This window comes from Vicugna pacos, chromosome 7 (assembly GCF_048564905.1).
Source record: "Vicugna pacos chromosome 7, VicPac4, whole genome shotgun sequence".
Lineage (NCBI taxonomy): Eukaryota > Metazoa > Chordata > Mammalia > Artiodactyla > Camelidae > Vicugna > Vicugna pacos.
In genome coordinates, this window is record NC_132993.1 from 81,776,134 (window position 1) to 81,795,525 (window position 19,392).

The 19,392-nt window shown below is 40.3% G+C and overlaps 1 non-coding gene across 1 annotated transcript; it reads left to right on the forward strand.

Moving 5' to 3' along the window:
• Window positions 1–6,163: 6,163 nt before the first annotated feature.
• TRNAG-ACC (transfer RNA glycine (anticodon ACC)) lies at window positions 6,164–6,239 on the forward strand. The gene has a single exon. It is a non-coding gene; the product is annotated as a tRNA-Gly (tRNA).
• The last annotated feature ends 13,153 nt before the right edge of the window (window positions 6,240–19,392 follow it).

A 19,392-nucleotide genomic window follows, 5' to 3' on the forward strand; every position in this document is an offset into this window, starting at 1 on the left:
TAAAAAGAATGTATCTAATATTTATTAATTAAAAATGACATTTATTGTAGCTTTTTAAATAAATATATTTTGTCAGATTTGGAAAATATCCTTCTAGCCCTTTTTTGGAGAATTTTATCTAAACAGTCACTGAATATGAAAGATTTCTATAACTATTGAGATAATAATGTGATTTTTTTCCCATTGGTTCCTTTTTCTACCTTTGATTAGGCGAGTTAAATGGATAGATTTTTGATGTTAAACTGTTTCACATTATTGTGATAAATCCTTCCTTTTAAATTAATAAGCTTTATTTTTTTTTTATAGCAGCTTTAGGTTCACAGCAAAACTGAGTGGAAGGTACGGAATTCCCAAGTACCCCTATCTCTACACACCAAAACCTCCCCCGTCATGGACATCCTGCACCACATGGTAACATTTGTTGCAATCAGTGCATCTACACACTAACACATCATTATCACCCAAAGTCCATAGTTTACATTAGGATACGCTCTTGGTATATATTCTATGGGTTTTGACAAACATGTATGTACCCACCATGCAGTATCAGACAGAGCAGTCTCACTGTCAGGGTGTAGTTCAAGTGGGAAACCCATATTGTTACAACCTGAGCCCATCCACTCCCCATTTCCCTTATCCCCAAGGAACCTCCCTTTACATTTGCCTGAGAAAGATCAGACTTTTCCTGTTACAGTAACCTTCTCCAGGGTCAAGTAGGGGGAACCCAGAGACTGACCTCATTGTTTTCTGTTCACCCCAGCACCCAGAGCTGCTGTTTAGTACTCCTCAGAAGCAGGATTCCTGCTGATTTTCCTCCCTTCATGTATTTGGTCCACTTCTGCTCCTGCCTGCTGTTTCTGTTCCCTTACATATTTGTCTCTCCAAGAGTTTTTTTTTTCACAGTTTTTAAGATCTGAGAGCAATCAACTCATATCTTGTTTTTGTTTCATCTCCATAGTTGGTTTTGGCATCAAGAGCCAGCATCTTATATTAGTTCTCTTCTTGTCAGCCAGAGTAGAGATTTAAACCTTAGTCTGTTTGACTCCAAAATCCACGCTCCATGATGTCATATATAGAGAGAGGACTTGGGGCATTAGGACAACTAGAATTCCAGATGCAACTGACTCTACTAGAGAATTTCAAGGGCACATATTTTTATTCTCTGACCCAGATGTAATAAAAGTTCATTGCAAAAAATTTTGAAAACATGCTCTTATAAACTATGGATAACCAGTATTTTATGGTATATTTCCTTCCAGTTTATTTGTATAACATTTTTAAGGCATAAGGAAAATCAATTTACATTTTTTTCTCTTAAAAAACAGCATAAAGAAAAAGAGGAAAATCTGAGGACAGTTCAAAGGGAATCTCACTTCAGCCTCAAATGCAGAGCAATATCCCACTGAGATCTTGGCAAGGATAACTTCCAGCTCCTCAGAAAAGTCCTACCTCATGCCAGTGATTAAAATAGTCATTCAAGATCCATGTCCTAAGACAGTTTAAAATAAGTTTAAAAGAACCCAAAGAGTTTGTCTACTGTTAGAAGCACCTTCCAATTTGTCTCTGGACATTAGAGCATGCCAATTTTACATCTATATATTTACAGTCTGCTGCTTTGTGTTTTGGAAGCAATCTCCTCCATCAGGACCTCATTTCTTAGTACAGTTGCACCTCCCAGTATACTTAGTTGCTTGGTAGATAAATCCTACCCCCAATCCCCTACAACAACAAAAAAACCAAACAGTGGTTTGAGGAACTTTTTCTTCTTTAGAAGAATCGTGATTCAGTATTTCCTTAAAATATCACCGTAGTTCATTGGTCTTGAACTGAGTGTCACTCGCTCAACAAAACCCAAAGGAGAACGCAGGTTTGGATTGTGTGCTAGAAGATTCACTGACAACTTAAGGCTGTTGAACATCTTCTGAAAGTTTACTGTAGATGATTGGATATCATGCATACCTTTACATATTTTAAAATTATTCGACCCCACCTTAATCTCCCCTATGGGTGTATTATAACATAAACAGAAAACGAGGGGTAGTCATTCAGGACACAAGGTCCACTGATCAATGAATTTATGTTGGGCTGACCTGTGTTTGTTCACAGCTAAAACGACACGTAATAAAGTGCCTTGACTAGTGTAAAATTTGATTAACTTTTTTTCTCATTGTTCTATAGGCAAATGAGTTTCCAGGGAGCCCAAGGTAGAAGAAGCTGACCTCTGCTGCTTTTTCCACAGACCTCAACTAATGGACGATGTGTGATTAATGAATCTCCCACAGTTGCTCTCTTTTCTTTTTCCTTTGTTTTTTTCTTTACATAACAGCTTTATTAAGATTCGCATACCATACAATTCTCCCACTAGAAATGTTGAATTCAGTGGTTTTTAGTATGTTCATAGTGTTGTGTAAACTATCGGCACAATTTGGAGACACTTTCACTACCCACCAGAGAAACTGTATATCCATTATCAGTCATTCCCTGTTTCCTGATATCCTCACCCCAAGCCAGACAAGCACTAATTTACTTTCTGTCTTTATCGATTTGTCTCTTCTGGACATTCAACAGAAAAAGAAGTGTACAACGTGGCCTTTTGTGTCTGTCTTCTCTCACTGAGCATAGTGTTGTCAAGCTTCATCCATATCGTAGCACGCGTCAACACTTTATTACTTTTCATTGCCGGCTAATATTCCATCATATGCACGTATCATATCATTTCTTTATCCACTCATCAGTTGATACACATTTGAATTGTTTCCACTTTTTGGCTCTTGTGAATAATACCACTATGAACACTTGGGTATAGGATTTTGTACGAATGAATGCTTTCATTTCTCTTGGGTACATACTTAGTTGTGGAACTGCTATGTCATATAGCAACTCTGTTTGAACCCTGGAGGGGCTACCAGAGTTCTCGCTTTTCTGATCTAGTTAATTCCTCATCCTTCAAAAGACACTCAGACATGATGTCCCTTGCCTGAAATTTCCCAATGATGACATTTTCTAATTAAACTTGCCCAATCATTTTAAAGCACATTATCTAAGAATCATCAACCAGTCTGTCTTAGAAAATCAGCATTCCGAAGGAAGACTTCACCGAACTGAAGAGTATAGCTCGTGGAAGACAGACATCTCAGCTCCAGCCCACACCTGTGTTCATAACCATTGACACCACCACACCATATGCCTCCTTCTAGGACACAAGAGAATACAGGCAACCTTGTGCCAGTAAGTTTTAAAGTGGTAAACCAAGATAACTAGATATGATTGCCTTATACATTGCATTTGCACGTGGTAGACGGTTAGTGAATATTATCTAGTCTGAATATAATTTATCCATGTCACTATTTCTCTCATTTAAAAAATTAGACTTTGTTTGCTGTTGTTTGTATAGATTGGTACAGTAATTCTGGAAGATTATTTGACTATTTTTAAATGTGTAAACTTTTGACCTGACAAATCTACTTCTATGTCTTGATTTAGTTGTGTGTGTGTGTGTGTGTGACTATGTATACACACACAGCTTTTTGCTGCAATAGTATTTTTAATATGGAAAAATTAGAAATAAGCTCTTATTCCATTAATAGATTAATAAAATCAATACTAATTCGCCTAATTGAATATCTGTTGCTTCTGTAACTGATGCTCTAGAAAGATATGTATTGACATTGAGACACTCATCATAGTGTTCAGTGAAAAACAAAAGTTACAACGAAGGACACACACATTTGTACACACAGGATATAATAATTTTAATTTTTTAAAAATCCCGTAAGAATTTTACTATGAAAACTGAAGTCACCACATTCCTGTATTCATATGACTTTAGGAATTTCATGGTTTTATTAGCAAAATAAATCATGTGAAAAATGAGCATGAAATTGAAAATGTAACAATGTAACAGCATGCTGTTCTATAGACAGAATTGAGCATTTGGTTCTCAAAACATTTTTCCTTCCTGATTATATCAGCGAGTTTTTGGAAGCTTCTAGAGATGCTTAAAAAATTTGTCTTTGATTCCGGTGTTTTGTTTTCTGACATTAAAATGTGCTTTTATTGAAGACGAGGGTTAGTATTAAGAGCAGAAAAAGAAATTTGTGTACTTTGATGATTTTTAAGTCTTCAGACCTTGAGGGGAAAGAATCTAAATATGTTTTACTAAGAATTCAGGTAAGATTTTCTGGTTAGAGTGATAACTATGAGTTGTGACAATGGAACAGGAACCAAAGACCTTGTTACGGCTCCAATCGCCCCTAATTTCACCTTTCGGGGAGTGTGAGGATGTGACTGAGGTTGACTACCAGGGATTCATGGCAGCCCGACTCTTTGACTGTCAGGTTCATGGTCAAGTTGTAGGAAGCAGAAGTAACACATACCCTCAAGTTATTAACTGAAACGAAGCAATGCACCCTACGATTATTTAAATGAGCAGGAAGAAACATTATTTGAAGAATTAGGACCAGAATTAAGACTAGGTATTCTCACACGTACCTAGAATCCACGGAAGGCTTCTCAACGCCTCTGAATGACATAGATTGGGTTGGAAAATGGAAACATACACTTCAACCACAGCAAATAATATTGGGGGCTTGCTAATTTGAGATTAAGTTGCCATTGAGATGGGCCCTTTACCCCGAAGCTATCAGAACACTGCAGCCAACAAATCTGTCTGTGAGGGGGAAGAAGAGGAAATGCATTGGGTCATTTGAAATTAAATCCCTTGCAGCTGACCCATGAGAGGTGCTGATGGCTTCCAGATGGAGTTTCGTCCAGTTCCCATTGGCCAGATGTCTGGGCCTGTCCGGCAGGAGTGTTTTGTATGTTGAGTTGGGGAACCATGGAAATAGCATCAAGATTGACCAAAGGTTTACCCTTGACATAAGAGCATTCCAGTCGGAGGTGTGGTCTATAGCTTGAAGCTTATTCAGTGCACTGACTGGCTTCAAACTCCAGCTCTATCTCATCAGAGCTCTGCGCCGTTGGGCAAATTATTTAAACACTGAGGATTACTGACCTCATCTGTAAGATAGAGGTAATGAGAACACGGCTTCACAGCAGTGCTGTGATCCGCATTACAAACTGACTCACTAGGGCTGAAGAAACGCTAGCCATTTCTGATTACGAATATCGTCACCATCATCATTCTACAAACATTGATTGAGCACCTGTTATGTGTCCATAACTGCACTGGGTGTCAAAAATACACAAATATGTAGAACATCATTTAGACCTTCTGGAACGCTAGTCAATTATGGAGACAGGTGAATAAATAAGTAATGGCCCTAAGCGAGTGGGTGCTGATAGGAACACGCACGGAGTGCCGCAGGAGAGGGGAGAGAAAAGTGACATTGACACGTACCTGCTGTTGCCCCACCCTGACATACTAGACAATGCCATCTTATTAGGTTTAACGCAGCCCCATGAGACAGCCAAGAGTTCCCTCCACTTAACAGGGGAGAAACAGGCAAAAGTAATTTGCCAGCATTCACATAGCTGGTGAATGGCAAAGTTTGGTTTGTCTTACCTGGTCCCCTCTCTACTCCACAAGGTGCCTTCTTAGTATCAAGGATGCCTGGATGGCAGGAAGTAGCAAAGAGGAGTCAGAACATGTTTCATAAGCAAGGTGAAATTTTTTATTCTAGATGAATAAATAAGAGTTCTCTAAATGGGTAAAGGGCAGGAAAACACAAGGCAGTGGGAATAATATGTTCAAAAGTATGGAAGTATGAAATAACAATATCGGAACAACGGTTCCAGTATGTCTAGAAAACAAGAGGTTTGGTGTGGATGTGGAGGTCTGCAAAAAGCCAGTAAAAGTGAGTGGGAGACTGGGAAGTTAGTGGGGCATAGACCACAAGAGGACACTGTGGGTGCTCAGAAAGTGTGGGTTGATTTGCCACGATTTGTGCCTTTCATTTAGTTATCTCCTTGACTTAGCACAGGCCATGGGGTGGCCATTCGGTGAGTCTGCAGCAGAAAGGAGGTATGAGCTGGAGCTGAAGGAAATTATGCAAAGTTGGAAGATCTCTAACACCTCCAATGGCCCCAGAGGCAAAATGAAAGTGGGCTATGGATTTGAACGCAGCTCTTTCATAAAGGCGATCAATTCCACATATAGTCATTATGCCTGGTTTTAAGTGTCAGATGTGAATATGCATGGGGGGGAGGTGGGTAGAGCTCAGTAGTAGAGCGCGTGCTTACCATGCACGAGGTCCTGGGTTCAATCCCCAGTACCTCCATTAAAAACAGACGTGTATATGCATGACCAGAATAAGCAAATTTCTGTCTTTGTGGAGCTCACATCTTAGTCAAGAGAAACACAGACTAAATGTCCCAAATAAGTAAACCCTACAGGATAGTGATAAGGGCCACAGGCCAGGGGCATGAGCAGAAAGGAAGTGAGTGACAGAGTGTGAGAACCAAGGGGGTCAGAGGTGCCTCTGGGGTAAAGGCGGGAAGCATTGGGAGTTCTGAGCAAATGAGTGACGTGGTCTGGCTTAGATGAGGAAGGGTCCCACTCTGCCTGCTCTGGTGAGAATAAACATAAATAATAATAATAATAAATAAAAACTAGGTGTCTCAAAGTTATTACTTGAATGTCTAAATCAATGGCTCTCAAACCATTGGCCCCCGAGCGATCAAACATGGCTCCGGCTGTGATCCATGGTGAGAAATACATTCGATATCATGACCAATATAAATGCATACACCAATATAAATGACACAAAATTATGCACTTAACACTGGTTACTCATGCCGTATAAGACGGACTATGGTGTTTGCTCTCCTAGGTTAATGTGTTCTAATTCATCTTTGAATTTTCTGCTTGTCTCCTGATAAATTGATGTTGTGAGTGTATCAGTTACAACCCGCAGCTTTTAAAAAGCCTTGAAAAAGAATCTTTGCACAAAATACAACATCATATACCTCAAAGTGGTCAGTAGGAATCAGTTTTGATGCCTAATAACTCAGGTAAGGCTGAAATCCGTTAACTTTAATATCATTGAAATGCTATTAAATGCTATTGAAATGGTATTAAAATTAAGTCCAACATTAAATATTAAAATTGCGTTCAATGAGTGAATGTCATTGAAATAATATAAAATTAAGTCCAATATTCTTGTGGTGGAGGCAACAGATAACAATATTTAGGTAATTCACAGAGCCATAAACAATAGATTAAATTACCAGATTAGACAAATTGATGTCAAGTAGTAAGTGGAAAAAGAAATAATACAATACTAGTGCTCAGTGGAAATCACTTTTGAATATACTGGGTTAAAAGTTGAATTAAAGGATGAAATTTTAGCTTTTCCTATGACTGTGCCCGGCTAGGTATATATTTGTACTCAACCAAGCTATTGGATGCTTTTTTCTTTTTCTTTCTTTTTCTTTTATCGTGGAAAGAACGTTTTCAATGATGGCTGACATTTTTCGTAACCTTGGAGCGTGCCTGTTGAACCAAACCCTACCCCCAGCGCTGTGCTACTGGGGACCGCCAGGCAATCGGAAAGAGTCGCTGCTCACATGGCTGGACCTGTAATCAGTCACTTTTTAATTTATCCTCAGAGGACATTATTTATGTAACGCGGAGTGACCCTTTTTCAGGCTCTTGGCCACCCTTTGAACCTTCGCCCATGTATATTATCAACCTTCAGTTGATAGGCTGAAATATTTGGTTGCAGAGTTTATAGCAGAGACTAAAGCTGGGGGTGTCAAAACACGACAAGAAAGGCTTTTTCTTGTTTGATTTCTGGCAGGGATCAGAGTGGGAGTGATGGAAGGCTTGGGAAAGAGTCCAATCCTGTCAGTGATTCTAGCCAACTTGGCCAACTCCATACGTTTAGAGGGTTCAGATGAGCTTTGAGTCCATAAACCTTTGAATACTTGCAGAGGCACTAATCTTACTGTCTGAACTTTTCTGAGGTTCAACACATCTAATTGCTCTGGAGCCAAACTCCTAGCTCCAACCAGACTCTACCCTCACCCCCTACACCCCTCCACACACAAAGGCATTGAGCTGAAATCCACTATGAAACTCACAGAAAATGGCAAGAAAGTTGTTAGAGTTTATGCCTGTACCTCACCTGCATTGAGATGGTTACTATCTGTTCTGCTCTGCAAAAACCTACCCCCCAAAACATCTGGAGGCATCACTTCTCTGCTTTTGCTTTTTTCTGTGTTTTTACAGCTATTAGAGTTATGCAAACCAAAAATGCCCTGTACGGCACGTATCCTGTTGAATGCAGAAGTTTCTTCTTTTCCCCTAGAAGAGTTAGGCTGATTTCTTTTTATTATTATTTCCAGCAGATGAGGTGAATGACTCATATTTTAAAAGTGAGGGGTGTGTGTGTGTGTGTGTGTAGAATAGATCATGATCTATATGCACTCTACTTTGTGCATATTCTACTTTTGATACCTGTATTATAATTTGTCCTAGGCAAACCCTCGGGAAAAACAAGATTTTCCAGAGAAATCATGCTATCTGGCAGCGTGTAATGCTGAGTAAAGAAAGAGATGGTCTAGGGAGGAAGATGAGCTTTTTTTTTTTTTTCCTAAATTCGTTGTTTTATGTTACACGGAGCTCAGATATTTATCTCATGGCTTTGTAGAGGGCTATGCAAGACTCCATTTAGATCTGAGTTATCTCCAATGCACACATTTCCTTGAGAGCATTCTTATTGAAACCACATTTCCATCTTTTACATCCCTGGTGTTACTGTGCCTATGATGCTGGCTCGGGATCAGAAATATGTCTCGCATATCCCTGCCACATTTCCTGAGTGAATTCAGGGTTCCACTTGTAGCTGGATTTTCTTTGAACTGTAGGCATGTTCAAGAAAGACCATGTCTGAAGGTCAGAGAATAATCACTAATGTCCTCTTACTCTGGCAGGCACTTCCTTGAGGCGTGTGTTATACACCCAGCACTGCCCTTGAGTCCTCTGGACTTGTGATTCTTCCAGCTTTGGTCAGCAGGGTGGTCGGCCATCATTTCATAACGTGCCCCAAATGCAGAAGGAGGTCACCAGAAGTGGCCCCTTGTGGCTCAAAGCACAAAGCATCTACTAGAGAAGAAAAGAGGGGAGGGGAGACAGCTTACTGATGCTTCCTCATCTCCCAAATCCATGATCTCTGGCCAATGTCTAGTATGGAAATTCACATGTCGAATATCAATAATGTGAAAAGCTTATTGGAACATCCAGCAGATATGTAATAAGCTTCAAACACCTAGCAGAAATCAAACCAAAGGAAAAAAAAAATAAGATATACATTGTATTGCTATATTTCTGCAAAGCTAGATTTTTTTTTTTTTACCATTCTATCTTTCATTCAGCCAAAGGAAGCCTCCACTTTCTCCAACCATTCAGCATGTGTGTGTGTTTCCTTCTCTGTTTCTGCCTTATCTGAGGTCGCTTTCTAATGTGTTTGTGGATTTTTTTTTACCATACTTGGACCATATTACTGGAGCTCACACATTTTAATTTCCATCTGAAGTTAAATTCACCATATGAAAAAAATATTGCTGAAATAATTTTTTAAATCGGAAGAAGTTCTGTACCTTTGAACGAGTTTTAGTGTACTCTGCATGTAGATAGTTTTTAGAAGGGTATTTTACATCCTTTTCATAAAAGTGTACACCTCTAGAGCCCTGAGTTACTTATATAGTATCTCGTGAACTTATTATAGCCAGTATACAAACAAAAGAAATAACTTAATAGCCTTATAGAAGAGTATATTAAAAAAAAACTTTTTTGGGGGTGTGGGGAGTTAATTAGATTTTGTTTTTAATTTCCTTGATGGAGATGCTGGGAATCGAACCCAGGACCTCATGCATGCTAGGCATGCACTCTACCACTGCACTATACCCACCCCACAAAGAGTGCATTGTAAAATCCATACTTAACTGGATAAACTCAGAACATTTACTAGGAAAAATTAACTTAAATTCCATTTCTATTGGTCTTTGCTTTTCACTGAACTGACCAGTCCTAAGGGTATCTACATAGCTCCATTTTATTTGGGAGGAGGGTAATACAGAGTGTTTACAGCTTAAAAAGTCTTCTAGACCCAAAGGAATTACATTCTAATGGTGCCATTTCTGAAACTGGGGCTGGCAGCTGGGCGGAGATGCTGGCAGCTGGGCGGAGATGCTGGCAGCTGGTACATCTGCCCATGGGAGGGGTCAGCCATGTCTGTTCCTTGGCAGAGAGAGCTGTGGCTTCTTCCCTGCCCCCACCCCCATTCCATGGAACCAGAGCCAGTTCCTAGGAGCATACCAGGCACTTAATGAACAATTTCTCCATTATTCTTTCAGTAGGGCACTAGCCACCGATCTCAGAAGTTTGGAGAATTCTCCTTGGCTATATTTTAGTCCTTCCAGACTTCAATGCAGGCAGACGAGAGGGTCCCCATTCACCCAGAGCATGTGTGTTAAAGCACCGAAGAGCATCAGTGTTGCATTCTCCTTCAGGGGAAGGCAGACTGGGAAGAGAGAGTCATACCGGCAGAGACCATCTTGCCCCAGGGTGCTCCTGAGGAAAGAGGGCTCCCTCCCAGGCTAAAACCCATCATAGGAGCGACTGCTTCCTTACTCCTGGTACTTACTCAGCATTACAACCAACTCAGATCATGTGGCGAAGGGAAAGAATCACTCTGCAGTTTTCATCTCTGGCTTCGCCCACGTGAAATGAAGAAGACACAGCTACCCCAAAGGAAAAATGAAGCTGAGGTCCCCTACAAGTAGCCAAGATGTGTTTTCCCCATCTGGAGATAATGAGAGACAGTAATCACCCAGGACTCAGCTTCCAGCCAGAGCCTGGTAGGGTTAGATCTCAACACAAGCCAGCACTGAATCAGGCTGAGCGTCAGGAACTTAGAAGCATGTAATAAAATATACTGATGAAACCTGCCTAGACTGCCTGCTTTCAAGAAACAGGCTGTCTGTGGAGACATAGTGGGCACCCTTCTGTGACTGACCATTTGTAATTTAATTTGCTGTTGTAAATAGGAGCTGAGAGCAAAGAGATAAATGGGAAATGCTGGTCATAGAAGTTACCTGTTAATATCTTATATTCATCTGGGCTTAGATTTCTCAACCACTCGTTTTATTTTGTAAGAATTCTGGCTTTGAAAAGATGAAGTTGTAAGTAATAACCCGTGGTTTTCTGCATCAGAGGCTTCATCAATCATTAGGGAAAGAGAGAGAGATACATCTTCTGAAAACTCATATGAAACAGATAACTATCTCTTCAGAGTCCTCTTCCACAATAAATGCCCTCCCCGCCACGATGTTATGAACAAGGTGGAGTGGACAGATGTGTGGACAATCCTGGTGCCCACTTTGTCAAGGGTCAGCTTTCATCCAGCTGGTCTGGTGGACCGGGCAGGCGTTCGTGTCATTTCCGGATGGAGGGGTGCATGAGGACTACCTTGCTTGAGAGGGAAGCCTGCTCCTTAGATAAGGGACCCAGGCGGCCAAGAGGAAGTTGAACCCAAGGATATGCGCAGGGACCAAAGGAATTTAACTTCAGTGAGACAGAGAGGGAAGACGGATCTTACGTGAATGAGCTAAGACATCTTCATAGTCAAAGCAACAGAAAATTGGTTTTACAGTGGGAAAAAAAAATGAGGCTGAAGAGGTGATAATGGGCAATGGGGCAAGCTCTCCGATGACGTAAATGGTGGGTGGGTAGACAACAAAAACACGGAACTATTTCTCCCAAGGGTGGGATTGAGCTAACCTTAATAGTAGAGTCGTTAGGATTATGTAATTTAGGGGAAAGTGACACACCAAACCTGTAAAATAAAAGCAAAAAAAAAAAGAGAGAAAAAAGGAGAGAGAGAAGGGAAAGCAAAAAGAAAGCATGACAGTGTCACAAAAGAAAAGTAGGTTATGAAATAATTTCCTGGGCCTAAGGCAGCGTTCCCCCGATCTTCATGGTAGACGAGTAATTTCTTAAACAGTATTTCAAACCATTGTTTCAGGTAGTCTTCAAATTCTGCCTCAGGGGACCCCAAGGGAGGTGGAGCCAGGGTGGAGGGTAAAAGGAGGGAACTTCCAGGCCCAGGACGCCACTGTCTCTCAAAAAACTTTTTCTAGTATATATATAAGTGGTTCCCATAAAATTATTTGGCGTCTGGGGCATAAAACAGTTGGAAAACAGCCTTCTACATGATTATACCTTTTGGTGGTTATTTAACCCTCTTCTTGACATAATAGCCATGATACAGTTTCCTTGGCATTCCTTCAAGACGAGTGAAAAAAAATTTAGAAGGCTGAATTCACCAATCGATTTCTCTCTCATCCCATCTTCTAACTCCCCGTTAACAAGAGTATCAATGCAGGTGACCAGCATGGTGTCAATTCCCGTTGCCTCTCTTGAAGGGGCATGACTGTCAGCAGAAATCATTGTAGTTATGTCAACTTTGCTGAAAAAGGTATAAGAACAAATGAGACTAAATCCCTGGAGTTCTACCCTTGGCCTCCGTCTCCAGCGTGCTTCCTTAAGAGCTGGTCTCTGGGTTGCTTTTATATGCCTGGTTCCTAAAAGAACCCATCACCATCACCAAATTCCCATCTTTGCAATCTCTTTGGAAGCCATGGCCTCCCACCCCCCACCAACAAAGGCAACCATTTGTTGTCTAAATTCTAAATAGAAGCGGAACTGGTAGTCACCTTTCCTTTGCACTCACGTGGTAAGTTTCAGGCAACGCCACAAGGATTTAGTTGCTAAACTTGGTTTAAATGAAAACGTTTCTCATTACAGTGCAGACCTAAATCAGTGCGACTTAAGAGAACATGTCAAAAATATTGGTCAGAATTAAATTACATGAAAGGGAGGGGAGACCTCGAAATCTTATTTCTTCAACTGGATAGCTTTCTAGTAGCCTTGTAGGGCATTCCTAATCCCCTATGTTTAAGTGTCATCGAGATGTCTCAAAATCCTACCCGTTCTGCCATTTCTAATTCTGAATAGATTTGTAACTCATTTCTGCACTATAATTAGAGTCTTATACTTCTAAATCAAAAATCTTCACAATTTTCATGTCCTTGTACCAAAATGCCTACATATAATAGAATTGCCTACAAACCCCTAGATCTTTGCTAATCACATTAGTAAATTCTTCCTTGGTACCCTATCTTATTATGGCAACAACATGTGCTTCAAATTTTGGCCACTCCAAAGTTATTTCTTACAGAGAAAAGGAGCGCATTGCCCATGTGCTAAATGACAAGCATATGTTTGCACACAGACACACACGTGAACATACTTTGAGTCAAGTTCTGCTATTGGGACCGTAACCCATCCAGCCAATGAAAGTTATCAGAGATGTGCATTTGAGGGCTGCCTGTACTAAGTCACAGAATCACTAAAGCTTATTCAAAATGGCAAGCTTTTTTCGTTATATTTATTTACAGCATCTCTATCTTAATTAATAGAGTCACTTTCTGCTCCTCAATTCAAGTCATGGCTTTCTGTCCCTTGGAAGTTTCCAATCTGAATCAATTGCAGTTTATGGTCACCAAGCCCTTGCATTCCACAGCCATCACGTGCCCAGTTACAATCTTTCTTTGAAGTACTGAAGACATCCTACCAGAAAATATTTACTTTCAAAGAAGTTTCATCATTCCTTTGGACACCTGCTAAATCTGACCACTTGATGTGCGGTGTTGAAATTTCAAGCATTTTCTGCTCTTAAAAAATAGGAAATGTACAAAAGGGGAGTCTAATCGGGAGTCGATGTCATTCCTAAGTGAACAGTTATTACAATATATACCTCTGGGCTGTACATTTACAGTGAAGAAGGAGTATTTGTGTTTGGCCTACGATGGTTTAATGAAGAGCAGACTTGTCCCACAGCTGCTCATCCTGGAACCCAGTGAGTCTGTTTCATGCTGAAATGCACATTGGCAACGTCACGATAACCAACAGCCACGGCTGGTAGCAAAGACGTCTGAGTAGAGAACAGTTCCTCATGACCAAGTGCAATGAGCTGAACTGTGGCCTCTGAACAGATATGCCCACAACATTGTAAAATGACTACAACTCAAAAAAAAAAGTCTAAAAAAAATGCATGCTTGGAAGGAAAAATAAGTCAATAAATAAGTAGTAAAAAATAAACAGATATGCCCACGTTCTAATTCTTGAAACCTATGAACGTGACCTTATTTGGAAAAAGGATCTTTGTAAATCAAATTGAGTTAAGGAACTTAAGAATAGCTCAGACTTTTTAATTTTTTAAAAAAATTTTCTATTTATTTATTTATTTATTTATTTATTTATTTTGGGGGGAGGTAAGTAGGTTTATTTATTTATTTATTTATTTATTTATTCATTCATTCTTGGAGGAGGTACTGGGGATTGAACCCAGGACCTCATGCATGCTAAGCATGCGCTCTACCATTTGAGCTATACCCTCCCCCCAAGAGGAGCTCAGCCTTGATTATCAGGGTGGGTCCTAAATCTAATGACAAGTGCCCTTTTAAGAGAAAGGCAGACAGAGGTTTCAGATGGAAGAGAAGAAGATACAGACAGAGAGCAGAGCCCATGTGAAGATGGGGTCAAAGACTGGAGAAAAATGTACCACAAGTCAAAGAATGACTGAAGCCACCAGAAGTTGCCAGAGACAAGAAGCATTCTCCTTTTAAGTCTTTGGAGGGAGCACAGCCCTGTTGACACCTTGATTTTGGACATCTGGCCTCCAGAATTGTGAGAGAATACATTTCTCTTGTTTTAAGTCACCACGTTTGTGGTAAATTGTTACAGCAGTCCTAGGAAACAAAGGAAGAATTGATGGCGTGGTAGGCTGTTCCGTTTCAAAACAGAAATGACATATTGACACCTGGAGAGGAAAGCTAAAGCAAGTTTAACCTAATAAGTCAGACATATTCAATCATCAGGTCAGAAAAAATTTTAATAGATTTTGGATTGTAATAAAAAAAAAACACTGCAAAGAGCAAAATCTTATAAAAAAAAAAACCCAGGTATAAGACTAAATGAAAAACACATCTCCAAGAAAGCATGAGGAAGAGTCAAGTGACTCCTCGTCTTGGTTTTGGAAGACTGTGTGCGTCTTGATTTTGGAAGGCTTGAAGGTCCTCCAGTGTGTCTTGATTCTGTCCTCAGGATTTCCTTAGATAGATACACACACTCCCGGTCGGGCGATCCCTTGTGCATCTGTTCAGACTACACTCTGGGTGGGCTACCAAAGTCGGCACAAAGCTCAGCATGCATTTTATTGTTTGTATTGTTCCTATTCATTTTCAGCAATATTGACTTTTAGTTTAAATCATCTGATTTTTGATTGTGTACCGTTCTTTCTCATTCGTTGTGAAATGCGTCAGGTGTCATCTTGGCAGCACTAGTGAGAACTCACCACTCAAGGTATAAGAGCACCTTGGAGTCGACGGAGGGATTCCCAGGCTTCACTTGGGGCTTCCCTCTCCAAGAATGGTCTGTGGTTCCTTCCTGTTGTCATTTTCATCTGAGGAGACATCCTGCTTCAAATCAAGGCTCTGGTCTTCTCATGAGAACGTCATGCAGGTCACCTCTTGGTGCCTTGAGCTTGAATTCTTTCAAGATGGTGGTTTTGGTTTTTTGGTGTGTTTTGGGGGATTCTTTTTGCCTGGTTTTGTCTTGAGTTTGAGCACAGGTCCTTGCCTCAATTCCCCGGAGTCATACTGAAGACTGGGCTCCAACTTCTCAGAGACTACTGGGATTTGGGGAAGAACTGAAAGGAAGAAAGAAAGACCTGGCAGACAACTTGTGACTGTGACCAGAAGCTCATGGACCAATAAGGGTGACATCACTGTCTGGCTTCTAGACTTCTATCATCCTGAATAGGCTAGGTACCTCCCCCCCAAAATTTCTCCTGAACTCTGATCTCAAAAACCAGACTCCAAATAAAGGAAACCTACGTCAACCAAGTCCCTAGTCCTCTCTGCCCCAGCCTAGTCTCTCTTGAGACAAATAGAAAACAAAAATTGTTGAACGACAAACAAGGTCTAGTTCAAGTCAGTCTCATTCTGTGGCAACTCCTCCCTCTTTCCAGTTTCTCAGGTCAGAAATCATAGAGTCTTCTCTGAATTCGCCCTTTCTCTCCCAACCCATATCCAATGCATCCATAAATTTTGTTCTACTTTCAGGATGTATCCAGAGTCTAAATTCTGCTCACAATCTCCACTGCTATCACTTGCTCCAAGCACCCATTATCTTTTGCCCGGATTGACGAAGGAGCCCCCTAACTGCCACCATTATTATACATTCTTTTCCCCACCTTTAGTTACATATTCTCCACTCAGTAGTTTAAGGGGATTCTGTCACCATTTAGGTCCTATTTCACAATTCTCCAAGCCTTCCCCAGTGCCAGTCTCAGAGCTGGGCCCTGGGCCCCACATTTTCAAGTTCCACCCAGTTCTGGGTTGACAACTACCTTCAAGGGCTAAAAACATGGTGATCACCCAGAGCCTACCCTCCTCCCTCCCTCCCATCCCCATCCTCATTGCCATCTGAGTACCTTGAATAGGAATTCTCTGACCAAATAGCCCCAGTTCATCTTCTATCATCTCTAAGTAAAGTACGCAAGACCTGTGCACGCATCTAAGCTTGAGGGATGGCCAAGAGGCAAGGTCAAGGGTGTGACTATAGACTTTCATTTGTCTTCTTGCCCCAGCCCCAGAACTCTTAGAGACTGGCCTATGCTTCCCATGTCACTCAGAGGAAAGCCAGAGTCTTTTGAAGTCCTCCAAGGTTATACGACACCTGCCTTCCTTCTTACCTCTCCAAGCTCACCTCCAGTGGCTCCCAGGACATTTAGAGGGGTTTGCACCTCTGGGCCTTTGCTCTGGTGTTTCCCTTTGCCTGGAATTCTCCTCCATCCATCTCTTTTTCCTGAATTATTTTTCTTTATAGCTCAGATCACTTTATAACAGTCCACATTATCTACTACCATAATATTGCATGTAAATATACATGCAGATTATGTTAATGTGTAATTTTCAAAAAAGGCAAAATCATAATTCTCATACAAATGCGAAAGGGAAACAATTCAATGATTGAACTTCATTAACTGGTGAATGAATCAGTAAGATTTTAAAACTGGTTCACTGAGAACTCATCTTGCAGAGACTTGCAGTCTTTATTTATCAAAATTCATTTGCTTTGCCCATGCACAGAAAGTATTTTCATTGCTACAGGTAGGAAATTTATAATTTTATCAGTTCCTGCAGCTTATTTATCCCTTCAGAGTTGTGGGATAGTCGAATCAATCAAAGACAATCTAGGTGTACATCTTATAGATTCAAATCTTCCCCTGAGAATCTCTTAGACAAGATTTTCCACTGAAAGGACACCCAAGGACCCCTTTTGCCCATTTTCAAACGAGTGAATGCACAACTCCACCAGTACACACAGTAACTACATAGGCATAAAGGAGTCTAATTCTACAAAGAGAAAAAAGCAATGGTTCTCCCATTAAAGTAATACATTCCACTGGGATGTCATCCGCATGAAATCTGCTCTCAGTTTATGTTATTAAGGAGAATGGTTAACTATAGCTCTTCAGCCTTCTTCAAGGCTGTAGTCAATCCCCCAAACTATGAGTAGATTCTTACATCACATTTGCTGTAGAAGAACTCACCCTCTCCCACGAATTCATCAAAAACTGTATCTACATATGGAACAATTCTCACAGAATCTGGCCTGAACTTTGGCAGAATATCTCTGACCATTGGAACCTCAAAGAAAATCCTTACAGAACCAGATAAACAAGTTTCTACTGTATAACACAGGGAACTCTATTCAACATCTTGTAGTCACTTATAATGAAACAGAATATGAAAAGGAATACATGTATGTGTATGTACGACTGAAACATGATGCTGTCCACCAGAAATGGACACAACTTTGTAAACTGACTAGACTTCAGTAAAAAAATAAGAACAGTACTGATAATTAAAAAAAAAGAAAAAAAATTATGCCTCAAAGGTAAATTCAAATTCTCACCCATTGGAAGTAAGGATTGATAACTTCGTTCTTTTTTCCCACGTCTTCAAAAATTGGGGGAACCAGAAGGCTGGGGTGCCTAATTACGTACTTGCTTTTTATAAGCTTCAGTAGATATTTAGTAAAATGATATATTTCCCATGAAGGTACTTTTTATTTTGAATCTCGGCTGTCCCCATCTTATTAAATTGTTGGCTACTTCAGAGATAGGACAAATTCTTCCCCCTCTAATAGAGCATGAAAAACTAACCATTGTAGTTCTTGACACATTTTGTTTCTTACCAGAAGGCCTCTTCAGTTCAGCTACTTGGATTCCAGGCCAGACTTTCAGTGGATCTGTTTTTCCCATTTTTGAGTTGTCTCTAGGATAGACTAGCTGCCTTTACAGATTAATTAATTAATAAGAATATTTTGAAAAAAGAAAGTAACAAACGAACTAAAGTCCTCTTTCCAAAAGCTCGTCAATGCTTTTGAGGTCTAGAAACCTTAAAACATGTAAAGACATTCTTACAAGAAATGGTCACAGCAGATTCTTCGCTCAGCTAAATGGTTCGTGCATCCTCTGGTCTCACAGGTCTGTCTTGTTAAAATCCTGCTTCATAAGGAGGAAATCCACGCTGCCTAAGATTCCACCAAAACTGGGATTTGGTATTTTGATTTCAGCTCCAGAAAGATATATTGAAGACAATGTGTGGGAGCAAAGAAAATAAATAAGCAAATGTTTACTGAGTGTTTATTACCCCTCTGAGAGTACGCTGGTAATTTTCAACTGTAAGTTTCACAATATTCCCAGGAGGTGGTTAGCACCTCTTTCTCAATCTCATCACATCTTTATATATGAGGAAACTGAGGCTTACCGGGTCAATAAGCAGACCAAGGCCACAGAGCTGGGGAGTGATGAAGACAGAATTCAGAACCAAGAATTGCGTGTTCCCACAGTCTTTTTTTCCCCCTCTATGGCAGGCGATTTACAAACCAAGTTATTTGATTCTCTCCTGGTTTGATCTCTGCATTTGTAAGTTGGTAATGAGGCTTCAAGGCAGGAAGGAGAACTACAGAAAGAGCAGATTTTAATCATATTTATACTTAATATATCCATTTTCAAGGATTTTTACCATGATCTGTTGCAGACACGTAGAAATGGTAGCCAGTGAACTTCAGATGAGGGCTTCGAAGGGTTACTGGGTGTCATAATCAAAGATTTCATGTCTGGAATTTCTTAATTCCTTGCATTCAATCAAAAAGGGCATTATCAATTGAATTTGTAATTCTACAGAAATTAACCACTATATATACGGCATAAGGAAGTTCCTTAACTTGGCCCTAAACAAAATAGCTGTATGGTTTTGGGCAACTCTTTTCTGTATATGTAATATTTTGCTTCA